Source organism: Oncorhynchus nerka, linkage group LG19, assembly GCF_034236695.1.
Source record: "Oncorhynchus nerka isolate Pitt River linkage group LG19, Oner_Uvic_2.0, whole genome shotgun sequence".
Classification (NCBI taxonomy): Eukaryota; Metazoa; Chordata; class Actinopteri; order Salmoniformes; family Salmonidae; genus Oncorhynchus; species Oncorhynchus nerka.
The window spans coordinates 23,971,553-23,984,995 of record NC_088414.1 but is presented as its reverse complement, the minus strand read 5'-3'; positions in this window follow the sequence as shown (position 1 = coordinate 23,984,995).

The window sequence follows — 13,443 nt, the reverse complement described above, 5'->3', positions numbered from 1 at the left end:
GCGGTTACATTAGTGACTCGGATCTGCAGTTGTGGTCAGCTCAATGCTGGGGTCATTGTGTAGTAGGTTTAGGGGATGAATGTGCTAAACTTACTCCTCAGCCTGAAGTGTAACCACTTATGCCGCCAAATTGTAAATTTGTGAGATGCTTCGGGAGGGTGGTCAGGTGTACTAGCAAGGCAGAGGTCCTGGGTTCAAGCCTCAGTTCGAGCCGAGGAAGGAGGAAGTGGTACTTGCTTAAGCAAGCAGCGTGACATCCATTACACATGCTTACATACATGCATCAGTGTGTATGTGATCCAGACTGGAAGGAGACTCTGGCGGATCCGGACTGGAGGGAGACTCTGGCGGATCCGGACTGGAGGGAGACTCTGGCGGATCCGGACTGGAGGGAGACTCTGGCGGATCCGGACTGTGACCCGTCGTGGTAGGTTCCAGACTGTGACCCGTCGTGGTAGGTTCCGGATTGTGACCCGTCGTAGGAGGTTCCGGACTGCGAACCGTCGTGGTAGGTTCCGGACTGCGACCCGTCGTAGGAGGTCCCGGACTGCGACCCGTCGTGGTAGGTTCCGGACTGCGACCCGTCGTAGGAGGTTCCGGACTGTGACCCGTCGTGGTAGGTTCTGGACTGTGACCCGTCGTGGTAGGTTCCGGACTGCGACCTGTCGTAGGAGGTTCCGGACTGCGACCCGTCGTGGTAGGTTCCGGACTGCGACCCGTCGTAGGAGGTTCCGGACTGCGACCCGTCGTAGGAGGTTCCGGTATGCGGCGCGTCATAGGAGGTTCCGGACTGCGACCCGTCGTGGTAGGTTCCGGACTGCGACCCGTCGTAGGAGGTTCCGGTCTGCGGCTCGTCGTAAGAGGTTCCGGTCTGTAGACTGTTGCCGGACGCTCTGGACTGGGTACTGTAGCCGGACGCTCTGGACTGGGTACTGTTGCCGGACGTACTGGACTGGGTACTGTAGCCGGATGCTCTGGACTGGGTACTGTTGCCGGACGCTCTGGACTGGGTACTGTAGCCGGACGCTCTGGACTGGGTACTGTTGCCGGACGCTCTGGACTGGGTACTGTTGCCGGACCCTCTGGACTGGGTACTGTTGCCGGACGCTCTGGACTGGGTACTGTTGCCGGACGCTCTGGACTGGGTACTGTAGCCGGACGCTCTGGGCTGGGTACTGTAGTCAGACGTTCTGGACTGGGTACTGTTGCCGGAGGCTCTGGACTGGCGAGGCGCACTATAGGCCAGGTGCGTGGTGCCGGCACTGGTGGTACCGGGCTGAGGACACGCACCTCAGGGCGAGTGCGAGGAGCAGGAACAGGGAGTACTGGACCCTGGAGGCGCACTGGTGGCCTGGTGCGTGGTGCCGGCACTGGTGGTACTGTGCTGGGGACACGCACCTCGGGGCGAGTGCGGGGAGCAGGCACAGGACGTACTGGGCTGTGGAGGCGTACTGGAGGTCTGGAGTGTAAAGCTGACACAACCCGTCCTGGCTGGATGCGCACTGGAGACACCGTGCACATCTCTTCATAACAAGGCGCCTGACCAGTTACACGCTCCCCATGGTAAGCACGAGGAGTTGACTCCACATATTTATTTAGTGAAATACACAAAAAATAATAAAGGAAGAACGAAACGTGAAGTCAATGAAGTGCTAACAGGCAACTATCAGTGTGTATGTGTGCATGTTATTAAATGTATCACTTTGTATGTTTCTTCCATTTAATAAATGTTTCATTGTGTATGTGCGCATATTAATCAATACATCAGTGTGTATGTGCGCATATTAATAAATGTATCAGTGTGTATGTGCGCATACTAATCAAAACATCAGTGTGTATGTGCGCATATTAATCAATACATCAGTGTGTATGTGCGCATATTAATAAATGTATCAGTGTGTATGTGCGCATATTAATCAAAACATCAGTGTGTATGTGCGCATATTAATAAATGTATCAGTGTGTACGTGCGCATATTAATCAATACATCAGTGTGTATGTGCGCATATTAATAAATGTATCAGTGTGTATGTGCGCATATTAATCAAAACATCAGTGTGTATGTGCACATATTAATAAATGTATCAGTGTGTATGTGCGCATATTAATCAATACATCAGTGTGTACGTGCGCATATTAATCAATACATCAGTGTGTATGTGCGCATATTAATCAATACATCAGTGTGTATGTGCGCATATTAATCAATACATCAGTGTGTATGTGCGCATATTAATAAATGTATCAGTGTGTACGTGCGCATATTAATCAATACATCAGTGTGTATGTGCGCATATTAATAAATGTATCAGTGTGTACGTGCGCATATTAATCAATACATCAGTGTGTATGTGCGCATATTAATCAAAACATCAGTGTGTATGTGCGCATATTAATAAATGTATCAGTGTGTATGTGTGCATATTAATAAATGTATCAGTGTGTATGTGCACATATTAATCAAAACATCAGTGTGTATGTGCCTTGTTTCAGTGTGTGTGCATGTACGTATGTGCCAGTGTGTATTATAGGTACAAATTCTGTTTGCAGTCAGTACATCATTTATTTATTCATTCAAGTAGTCAATAGTAGTATTCTAGTGGTGTAATCAATTGGTTTCTCACTTGCAGTCTTAAGGCTGAATGCTGTTCATTGCGGTCGACTCCATCTAGTGCAGAATCAGTCTGGGGCTATTGCACAGCTTCAATCGTCTTCCTTTGATCTCCCTGCCACAGGAGCACAAGGCTAGATTATCATACTGAAACACTGCTCCTTACTCATCTTTGATCTGAGCTCTCTCACCTCCTCTGGTGTTGTGAAGAATACCTTGTTCATGTACTCAAGGAGACACTGGAATAGAAAGGTCACCCCGAAGCTAAGTGTGCAAGGCTTAGGGAAACAATGCAACAGTTTCATGCTATTACCAATGATTAAGGTACATAATTCTGAAAGACAGTTTTTACAATGTGATTACATCTATCATTATAGAGCCAATTGTTTTCTTCTTAAACACAGAAAAGAAAATGGGGTAGAGAGGCAGTATGAGAGGAAAGAAAAGGTTAGTGTGTGTGTGTGTGTATGTGTGTATGTGTGTGTGTGTGTGTGTGTGTGTGTGTGTGTGTGTGTGTGTGTGTGTGTGTGTGTGTGTGTGTGTGTGAGAAAGAGAGAGAGAGAGAGAGAGAGGCAGACAGACAGACAGACAGATATATAGATTGATAAATGTAGAGCGAGAGGCAGACAGACAGACAGATATATAGATAGATAAATATAGAAAGAGAGGCAGACAGACAGACATATATATAGATATAGCAACGGACAGACAGACAGACAGACAGACAGACAGACAGACAGACAGACAGACAGACAGACAGACAGACAGACAGACAGACAGACAGACAGACAGACAGACAGACAGACAGACAGACAGACAGACAGACAGACAGAGAGAGAGCAGCGGGTGGATTAGGCTGAGAGAGAGAGAGAGAGAGATTTACTGTCAGACCTGGGCCCTGACAGTAAATCTCAGTAAGACCAAAATAATGGTGTTCCAAAAAAAGGTCCAGTCACCAGGACCACAAATACAAATTCCATCTAGACACTGTTGCCCTAGAGCACACAAAAAAACTATACATACCTTGGCCTAAACATCAGCGCCACAGGTAACTTCCACAAAGCTGTGAACGATCTGAGAGACAAGGCAAGAAGGGCATTCTATGCCATCAAAAGAAACATAAATTTCAACATACCAATTAGGATTTGGCTAAAAATACTTGAATCAGTCATAGAGCCCATTGCCCTTTATGGTTGTGAGGTCTGGGGTCCGCTCACCAACCAAGACTTCACAAAATGGGACAAACACCAAATTGAGACTCTGCACGCAGAATTCTGCAAAAATATCCTCCGTGTACAACGTAAAACACCAAATAATGCATGCAGAGCAGAATTAGGCCGATACCCACTAATTATCAAAATCCAGAAAAGAGCCGTTAAATTCTACAACCACCTAAAAGGAAGCGATTCACAAACCTTCCATAACAAAGCCATCACCTACAGAGAGATGAACCTGGAGAAGAGTCCCCTAAGCAAGCTGGTCCTGGGGCTCTGTTCACAAACACACCCTACAGAGCCCCAGGACAACAGCACAATTAGACCCAACCAAATCATGAGAAAACAAAAAGAGAATTACTTAACACATTGGAAAGAATTAACAAAAAAACAGAGCAAACTAGAATGCTATTTGGCCCTACACAGAGAGTGCACAGCGGCAGAATACCTGACCACTGTGACTGACCCAAAATTAAGGAAAGCTTTGACTATGTACAGACTCAGTGAGCATAGCCTTGCTATTGAGAAAGGCCGCCGTAGGCAGACATGGCTCTCAAGAGAAGACAGGCTATGTGCTCACTGCCCACAAAATGAGGTGGAAACTGAGCTGCACTTCCTAACCTCCTGCCCAATGTATGACCATATTAGAGAGACATATTTCCCCCAGATTACACAGATCCACAAAGAATTCGAAAACAAATCCAATTTTGAAAAACTCCCATATCTTTTGGGTGAAATTCCACAGTGTGCCATCACAGCAGCAAGATTTGTGACCTGTTGCCACGAGAAAAGGGCAACCAGTGAAGAACAAACACCATTGTAAATACAACCCATATTTATGCTTATTCATTTTATCTTGTGTCCTTTAACTATTTGTACATTGTATATATATATATATAATATGACATTTGTAATGTCTTTACTGTTTTGAAACTTCTGTATGTGTAATGTTTACTGTTAATTTTTGTTGTTTTTCACTTTATATATTCACTTTGTATGTTGTCTACCTCACTTGCTTTGGCAATGTTAACACATGTTTCCCATGCCAATAAAGCCCTTGAATTGAATTGAATTGAGAGAGAGAAACTGAGCTGCACTTCCTAACCTCCTGCCCAATGTATGACCATATTAGAGAGACATATTTCCCCCAGATTACACAGATCCACAAAGAATTCGAAAACAAATCCAATTTTGAAAAACTCCCATATCTTTTGGGTGAAATTCCACAGTGTGCCATCACAGCAGCAAGATTTGTGACCTGTTGCCACGAGAAAAGGGCAACCAGTGAAGAACAAACACCATTGTAAATACAACTGAATTGAATTTAATTGAATTGAGAGAGAGAGAGAGAGAGAGAGAGCAGCGGGTGGGTTATGCTGAGAGAGAGAGACAGAGAGAGAGAGAGAGAGAGCAGCGGGTGGGTTAGGCTGAGAGAGAGAGAGAGCAGCGGGTGGGTTAGGCTGAGAGAGAGAGAGCAGCGGTTGGGTTAGGCTGAGAGAGAGAGAGAGCAGCGGGTGGGTTAGGCTTAGAGAGAGAGAGAGCAGCGGGTGGGTTAGGCTGAGAGAGAGAGAGAGAGAGAGAGAGAGAGAGAGAGAGAGAGAGAGAGCAGCGGGTGGGTTAGGTTTAGAGAGAGAGAGAGCAGCGGGTGGGTTAGGCTGAGAGAGAGAGAGAGAGAGAGAGAGAGAGAGAGAGAGAGAGAGAGAGAGAGCAGCGTGTGGGTTAGGCTGAGAGAGAGAGCAGCGGGTGGGTTAGGCTGAGAGAGAGAGAGAGAGAGCAGCGGGTGGGTTAGGCTGAGAAAGAGAGAGAGAGCAGCGGTTGGGTTAGGCTGAGAGAGAGAGAGAGCAGCGGTTGGGTTAGGCTGAGAGAGAGAGAGCAGCGGTTGGGTTAGGCTGAGAGAGAGAGAGCAGCGGGTGGGTTAGGCTGAGAGAGAGAGAGAGAGCAGCGGGTGGGTTAGGCTGAGAGAGAGAGAGAGCAGCGGGTGGGTTAGGCTGAGAGAGAGCAGCGGGTGGGTTAGGCTGAGAGAGAGAGAGCAGCGGGTGGGTTAGGCTGAGAGAGAGAGCAGCGGGTGGGTTAGGCTGAGAGAGAGAGAGCAGCGGGTGGGTTAGGCTAAGAGAGAGAGAGAGAGAGAGCAGCGGGTGGGTTAGGCTGAGAGAGAGAGAGAGAGCAGCGGGTGGGTTAGGCTGAGAGAGAGAGAGAGCAGCGTGTGGGTTAGGCTGAGAGAGAGAGAGCAGCGGGTCGGTTAGGCTGAGAGAGAGAGAGCAGCGGTTGGGTTAGGCTGAGAGAGAGAGAGAGAGAGCAGCGGGTGGGTTAGGCTGAGAGAGAGAGAGAGCAGCGGTTGGGTTAGGCTGAGAGAGAGAGAGAGAGAGAGAGAGAGAGAGAGAGAGAGAGAGAGAGCAGCGGTTGGGTTAGGCTGAGAGAGAGAGAGAGAGAGCAGCGGGTGGGTTAGGCTGAGAAAGAGAGAGAGCAGCGGTTGGGTTAGGCTGAGAGAGAGAGAGCAGCGGTTGGGTTAGGCTGAGAGAGAGAGAGCAGCGGTTGGGTTAGGCTGAGAGAGAGAGAGCAGCGGGTGGGTTAGGCTGAGAGAGAGAGAGAGAGCAGCGGGTGGGTTAGGCTGAGAGAGAGAGCAGCGGGTGGGTTAGGCTGAGAGAGAGAGAGAGAGCAGCGGTTGGGTTAGGCTGAGAGAGAGAGAGCAGCGGGTGGGTTAGGCTGAGAGAGAGAGAGAGCAGCGGGTGGGTTAGGCTGAGAGAGAGAGAGCAGCGGGTGGGTTAGACTGAGAGAGAGAGAGCAGCGGTTGGGTTAGGCTGAGAGAGAGAGAGAGAGAGCAGCGGGTGGGTTAGGCTGAGAGAGAGAGAGAGCAGCGGTTGGGTTAGGCTAAGAGAGAGCGAGAGCAGCGGTTGGGTTAGGCTGAGAGAGAGGACAGCCCCTTTGACAAAGTTTTGACTAAGTGTGACAGGTCTTAAGTGTGACTGGCAGTGTCGTGTGTCAACTTCCGAGCAAAAGAGCAGGGATTAAATCATGATCACTGAGAGTGATTCAAATGACTATACTGTGACTATACTGCATGCACTGCTAAAGGAATATTACCAGAAATGTATCCACAGCATGACAACTAAGCAGTCGGATTGTACCAGCGGGGCTTGGATAAGGGGGGCACTAAGGAGAGCTGTGGCCTTGCTGGACCCAGAGCTTTTACATAAGCCAGCCTTTATGTTACCAAATGAAGTAATGCAACCAGTGTCGATGCAACCACTCTCCGTAGCCTAGGAAACCATACATTGATTTTTCATAAAATAAACATTGTGTAAGGAGACCAGCTGGTGGGACTCACAGTTAAACATGCTTCTCATCAAATACAGTCGTTGAATTGAGCAACCATCGGGTCATTTTTCAGGACCAGATAAACAAAACACAAGTATTGAATCAGGGCTTGCAAAACATAATCAATATTGCATTTGATTATTATTCTATCAAACATACATATTTCATCCAGCCTGTGATCTGGGAGCCAAGCCGAGAGAAGTCCTAAAAAATGTCCTTTGAAACTGCCCAGAAATGCCTGGAACATTCAAACATACAAAGGCTTATGCATTTTCTCCAAGCCATGGAGCCAGCAGGAGAAAAGAGGCTATCTATCCATCCTAGATTTCTTGGCTGTCGCATGGGCAAACAGAGCAGAAAAACTCACTGACGGACTGAGAATAATCACAAAGGACTGGTTTGAACGGATTCCATTTCATTGGAACAATTCAAATGGAACTGTGGCTTTGGGACTGACTGCCGAGCCGCTGAGCACAAAAGCCAATTCTCTTCTGCGTTTGTAGTAATGTCATTTATTTGAGCTCCTCCGAGTCTGTTTTCTGTTGCCAGTCAATGTGAACTCAGAGTTCCCTGGTACTCAATACAAACAAGGAATAAGCCATATTGCTGAGTCCTGTTTCTTCTTCTCACACGTGTTGAGAAATCATTGAGGACCAGTGTGTCAAGGCAATGATAAGAAGAGAGAATCAAGACCTTGTAACCAGTCTACATCTGTAAACATATTCCCTATTCCAGAGAGAGGGTTTTGTCAGTGCTTCCTGTGATCACCATGAGAGAGCAGCAAGGACCATAAGATGCTAACACACTTCATAAGCTCTATGAGAATATATGTGAGGAAGAAGGCGACAACCACCCATAATAACAGATCAACAGGCTTGATCTCCGTTATTGTTCTTTGGGGGGCCGTGTCCCGTCTTACTGCAGAGCTGCTGGTTCTCGGTCTTGGTGCTATTGGACTGTCCTTACTCCAGGAGCAGTGACGATGGGCCTCCCAGCCTAGTAAGGACCGGGTCTTGCCATTCAACCAGAGGGATGATGGATGACAACCAGTTCCACTGGTGCAGATAACACTGTGGGAGAGGCTGCGCTGAGTCACGTAACCATCTGTCAGCGGCCCATTCATCAACACATGGGGCAGGGGTGGGAGGGGTGCACAAGACTGTTTATCGCAGAGATTGTATCAAGGGCACTTTTGAAAAGGGACTTCATAGATGTCTAGGACATGTACATTTCCTTACATTTTCATAATGTATAACGGCATACTTAATGCTATAAATGTTATGGAGCATATTCATGTTCTGGGCTTCACAGAAAAGTCAACATGCAGGAATTGACTTTGGGGAGGGAGCCTGCCTGACTGCCTCAAAATGTATGTCTGGTATTTGCATTATGTTACAGCATTAGTATGTCTCTCAAACACACAAGTCCCTGACATCCCATTGATAGTATTGCATAGATACTGAAAAACGTTCCTATCCCTGCTTCGTCGTATTGTGTGATTAGACGTTAAAATAAAACACATTTGATGTCAGTACAATGCATTCTCCTTTAATCTGTGGCTGAAATTGTAACACAGATGCCAAGTCTTTATTTTATTTTCTCACATGTCAGGCTCCGTTCTTGATATGGCAGAGGTGAAAAAACGCTAACTAAATCTGGACTGAGTGCAGCAGTAACACAACCTTCAGCCTTGGGGCCTGCCAGGCTTGCAAGCAGTGTGCCACCACACAGTTCCTGGAGACCAAGGGATTGGTGATAGACACCCAACATGTGTTTTCCATAGCTATCCTTAAAAAGTGGAATGTCAATTAGAGTATTATTCTCACTGAACTTTTTCCACTGGAGCATCATTCAGAAGATAGAGGAAGATAGAGGAAGATAGAGTCAGACACAGAAAAGGATACAGAGAGGGATGCTGCCATACTTGCGGCATGCTAACACACAATGGCTTCCATTCTGTGTAAACTCCTCATTCACAAACATATCCAATTGATTCGTGGACCTGGCAACAAACTGACAGATAGTGTTTTGTTATGTAAAGGTTATGCTGGATATGAATGCACATGATGGTGCTGCTAAGTATGGAGAGGAAATCTCTCAAACTATTTACCATGATGACCATTGATGAAGACACATGATTGAAAGCAATAAATTAACGTGCGCTTATCAACACATCAAATGTGTTTATTTATTGAAAGGTATCTAAAGTTGTTAAATATAATAGCAGTTCTGCTTGCATGTTCAGGTGTTTCAATGTATTTGAAATAGTATTTGTTTTTTCATTTCGTTTTTTTTCCCGAGGAGCTGTATGTTAAAAAACGTTTTAGCTCTTCTAATGATGTTTGTCTCTTTGAGCAGGTCCAGGGATTTGATTAAAGTGGTAGTCTCGGGGAAAGCCCAGAAGACTGCACAGACTGTATAGTCTCTATATACAGTAATGCCATGTGAGAGGGACACATTCCCGAGCGCTTGAATGACCCAGACATCTATACACTCAAGGCACATATCATCTATACATGAGAAGGAGAGAGAGAAAGACAGAGAGTTGCCACAAGAAAAGGGCAACCAGTGAAGAACAAACACCATTGTGCATTTTGGTACTATTTGCACATCGTTACAACACAGTATATAGACATAATATGACATTTGAAATGTCTTTATTCTGTTGGAACTTGTGAGTGTAATATTTACTGTTTATATGTGCATTTATGTTGTCACTATTGTTTATCCATTTCACTTGCTTTGGCAATGTAAACATATGTTTCCCATGCCAATAAAACCCCTTGAATTGAAACGGAATAGAATCGAGAGAGTGAGAGAGAATATACAGTTGGAGTCAGAAGTTTACATACACTTAGGTTGGAGTCATTAAAACTCGTTTTGGCAAGTTGGTTAGGACATCTACTTTGTGCATGACACAAGTAATTTTTCCAACAAATGTTTACAGACAGATTATTTCACTAATAATTCACTGTATCTCAATTCCAGTGGGTCAGAAGTTCACATACATGAAGTTGACTGTGCCTTTAAAAAGCTTGGAAAATTCCAGAAAATGATGTCATGGTTTCAGAAGCTTCTGATAGGCTAATTGACATCATTTGAGTCAATTGGAGGTGTACCTGTGGATGTATTTCAAGTCCTACCTTCAAACTCAGTGCCTCTTTGCGTGACATCATGGGAAAATCAAAATAAATTAGCCAAGACCTCAGAAAAAGAATTGTAGACCTCCACAAGTCTGGTTCATCCTTGAGAGCAATTTTCAAAAGCCTGAAGGTACCACGTTCATCTGTACAAACAATAGTAGGCAAGTATAAACACCATGGGATCAGGCAGCCATCATACCACTCAGGAAGGAGACACGTTCTGTCTCCCAGAGATGATCGTACTTTGGTGTGAAAAGTGCAAATCAATCCCAGAACAACAAGATGAAGATGCTGGAGGAAACAGGTACAAAAGTATCTATATCCACAGTAAAACAAGTCCTATATCGACATAACCTGAAAGGCCGCTCAGCAAGGAAGAAGTCACTGCTCCAAAACCGGCATAAAAAAGCCAGACTACGGTTTGCAACTGCACATGGGGACAAAGATTGTACTTGTTGGAGAAATGTCCTCTGGTCGGATTAAACAAAAATAGAACTGTTTGGCCATAATGACCATCGTTATGTTTAGAGGAAAAAGGCTTGCAAGCTGAAGAACACCATCCCAACCGTGAAGCACGGTGGTGGCAGCATCATGTTGTGGGGGTGCTTTGCTGCAGGAGGGTCTGGTGCACTTCACAAAATAGATGGCATCATGAGGCTGGAAAATTATGTGGCTATATTGTAGCAACATCTCAAGACAACAGTCAGGAAGTTAAAGCTTGGTCGCAAATGGGTCTTCCAAATGGACAATGACCCCAAGCATACTTCCAGAATTGTGGCAAAATGCATAAGGACAACAAAGTCAAGGTATTGGAGTGGCCATCACAAAGCCCTGACCTCAGTCCTATAGAAAATGTGTGATCTGAAAAAGCGTGTGCGAGCAAGGAGGCCTACAAACCTGACTCAGTTACACCAGCTCTGTCAGGAGGAATGGGGCAAATTTCACCCAATTTATTGTGGGAAGCTTGTGGAAGGCTACCCAAAACATTTGTCCAAAGTTAAACAATTTAATGGCAATGCTACCAAATACTAATTGAGTGTATGTACACATCTTACCCCTGGGAATGTGATGAAATAAATAAAATCTGAAATAAATCATTCTCTCTACTATTATTCTGACATTTCACATTCTTAAAATAAAGTGGTGATCCTAACTGACCTAAGACAGGGCATTTTTAAATGTCAGGAATTGTGAAAAACTGAGTTTAAATGTATTTGGCTAAGGTGTATGTAAACTTCAGACTTCAACTGTATATATAGAGATAGATAGAGAGAGTAAAAGACAGAGAGAGAGAGAGAGACAGGAAAGATAGAGAAAACGATATATAGACAGAGAGAGAGAGAGAGCGAGCGAGAGAGCAAGAGAGAGAAAAGGGGGGACTAGAGGGCATAAGAGAGTGGGTCTACTCCATACCTAAGTCAAACATGGGGGAGAGTGTGTCGTGAGACGGACTTTCCCCCGGGGTCGACTCCCAGCAACACAGTATGAGAACCTATGAGGACATACATGTTCTGTGGTAGATTGGTCTCCGTTGCTCCCCTCCAGTGGTTTTCCATAAAAATCACATAGAAAGGAAAGACATGAACTACATTACAAATTCATGCTGGGAAGAAATTCTAATCAGTGGCAAGCTTCCTCTTAACATATTATTTAACTTCTTAGAGAAACAGATACTATATAATTATTACCTCTAAAAACACCACTTTACACCTGAATACCAGGTCTGGGACAGAGACAAAGAGGTTGTGTTCTGTGCACCCAAGTGCCAAAAGCAATATTTTGATATGGAAGAAATACCTGTCTCCCCACTTGTCGTATGTAAAGCTATCTTTCTACACAAGATAGGACTGGTCTGGAGTCAGTTGAGAGCAATGTGATTAATGTACCCACAGGCAGGCAGGCCTGATCCCAGCTAGCACACACTGACGAGCATAATTAAAAGGCTTCAACTGTAACTCTGCTCTAGCCTGTGGCCATGGCAGAGAGAGAAGTGAGAGGCTTGTATATGGGTTGTGACGCAAGCTTTGCACAATGAAAGAAACAACTGTGTGAGTGTTGAGGGGCATGAATTCACATGTGCTCCCTCGCTCTCTCACACACACACACACATTATATCATACACACACAGGCGTACTCCCACGTACTGTACATTACTCAGAAACACACACGCTGTTGAACAAATAGGCGCACACACAGTCACACTTCACTCTCACACACACCCCACTAGGCAAAAACTGGTTGAATCAACGTTGTTTCCACGTCATTTCAACATCAACAACAAAAAATGTGGAAAACTGATTGGATTTGCGAAAAGTAATCAACGTAAATGAATGTTGTCTTTTTTCACACTTTAATCTATATCCAATGTCATGGTGAAATGTTTTGTTGATTTCACATTGCATTTAGGTTAGTTGACATTTCAACCAAATGTAAATCAAAAATAGACGTTGAACTGATGTCTGTACCCAGTGGGACCTTACAGTACTGCTTTACCTGTCACAGACAGAAAATCCATCACGCAGAATGCAATATTAAGATCACATCTATAAAATCACTACTGCATGTGAAGGCAATGTAAATGGAGGGACTATAGAACTGGAGGGTACTGAGCTGACCTAGCACAACATTGACTGAGAGTGGAAACTGTCCAGTGTGTGTACCACTACAAATAGTACCTCTACATATTAGAGTAATGGAGGTAGTTTGCAGGGGCTGTGGATGGTGAGCAGTACTCCTAGCATGCTGTGCCTCTATTATTAACCATCATTAGACAGGAAATCTGACAAATAACGAGGATGACAGCACAGCAAAGCCATTTCAAATCCCATTTTATTTTGACCTAGTCCACAAAACCCATTTTTGAAGCAGCATTTAGTTGTCAGTTGTGTGGCGCCACAGACTTGCTAATAAACAGGGAGAAAGTGGAGAGTGACTTGCAGGCGACACGCACGTTAAAGTGATTACCCGTGAGCGGGCTGATAAGCGACTTCACTGTCCGCCCCGGAGCATTATGCCTTCACCGGGAATATAGCTTGAAGAGTTTGGAAGCTTGAAGAGTTTCCGACAATCACCATAATTTATAACAGACATTTCCATTGATACTTTCCCCACATGTCCATAAGATTTATATTATTGTTGCAAGTCTCCCAGGATCCTCTCT